Source organism: Phoenix dactylifera, unplaced genomic scaffold (genome assembly GCF_009389715.1).
Source record: "Phoenix dactylifera cultivar Barhee BC4 unplaced genomic scaffold, palm_55x_up_171113_PBpolish2nd_filt_p 000240F, whole genome shotgun sequence".
In the NCBI taxonomy this organism is placed as follows: domain Eukaryota; kingdom Viridiplantae; phylum Streptophyta; class Magnoliopsida; order Arecales; family Arecaceae; genus Phoenix; species Phoenix dactylifera.
In genome coordinates this window covers 186,235-188,012 of record NW_024067737.1, presented here as the reverse complement: position 1 = coordinate 188,012, position 1,778 = coordinate 186,235, and positions in this window count along the sequence as shown.

Below are 1,778 nucleotides of genomic sequence, written 5' to 3'. Positions count from 1 at the left end.
GATCCCCGACTCAATGTACCAATGACTTGGAATATTTAAGATTAGGATTTTAGGATTTTAGGTCTCACTAGTATGATCTCATCATAGCCTCAAAATCATTGTCCTAATCTAAGGGGTTTATCACAAATATAATCAACAGCATATGATAAAACACAATGCCTTTATTCATATTTAAATGTCATGTACATGATTTGAAAAATCAAAAGAAAACCCTCCGCAATACATATTGCGATTGGCTTGTAGGGCATCTACTCTTTCAATCTCCCACTTGCACTAAAGCCAATCGCTCTTATATTTCATCCCCATACAATCGAGGTGGCGATCGAACTGCTGTTGTGGTAGAGCTTTAGTGAACGGGTCTGCTAGGTTGTTCTTTGTGTCTACTCGTTCAATCACTATGTCTTGTCTCTCGACAATCTTTCGAACGAGGTGGAAGCGTCTTAGAATGTGCTTGGATTTGTGATGAGACCTTGGTTCCTTCGCTTGAGCAACAGCTCCAGTGTTATCACAATAAACTGGGACTGGTCCAGCAATCTCAGAAACTACTCCTAACTCAGAGATGAACTTCTTCATCCAGACAGCTTCCTTAGCGGCTTCACTTACAGCAATGTATTCTGCCTCAGTAGTTGAGTCAGCCACAGTTTGCTGTTTGGAACTCTTCCAGCTCACTGCACCACCATTTAGGGTAAAGACATACCCTGAAGTGGACTTGCTATCATCTGGATCTGATTGAAAACTAGAATCAGAAAATCCTTCTAGTTTCAACTCAGATCTTCCATAAACTAGAAAAATATCTTTAGTCCTTTTCAAGTACTTAAGAATATTTTTCACAGCTATCCAATGATCCTCTCCTGGATCAGCCTGGAATCTGCTTGTTATACCTAAGGCATAAGCAACATCAGGCCTAGTACATAGCATAGCATACATAATCGATCCTACTGCCGAAGCATAGGGAATAGAATTCATTCTATTTCTCTCTTCAGATGTCTTAGGAGACATCTTCTTAGAGAGACGTATGCCATGACTCATAGGTAAGTAACCTCTTTTACTTCCTTCCATGCTGAATCTTTTCAGCACATGATCTATGTACTTAGACTGGGACAAGCCTAGCATCCTTTTAGATCTATCCCTATAGATCTTTATACCAAGTATATAGGATGCTTCTCCCAAGTCTTTCATGGAAAAGCTTTTTGATAGCCAAGTCTTGACCGATTGTAACATTGGAATATCATTTCCAATGATCAGTATGTCATCTACATACAATATTAAGAAGACAATGGCACTCCCACTAGTCTTCTTGTACACACATGGTTCATCCACATTTTTGATAAAACCAAACTCTTTGACTGTTGTATCAAAACGGATGTTCCAACTCCTCGATGCTTGCTTTAATCCATAAATGGATCTCTTAAGCTTGCATACTTGATTTGCTCTCCCACTTGAGATAAATCCTTCTGGCTGTGTCATGTAAACCTCTTCCTCAAGATAACCATTAAGGAAGGCGGTTTTGACATCCATCTGCCAGATTTTATAATCATAGTATGCAGCTATTGCAAGCAAAATCCGAATAGATTTAAGCATGGCAACTGGTGAAAAAGTTTCATCATAGTCAATTCCTTGCTTTTGCCTGAAACCTTTTGCCACCAATCTAGCCTTGTAGGTTTCTACTTGGCCATCTGCTCCAATCTTCTTCTTATAGACCCATTTGCAACCTATAGGGTTTACACCTTCTGGTGCATCAACTAAAGTCCATACTTGGTTGGTATACATAGAGTCTA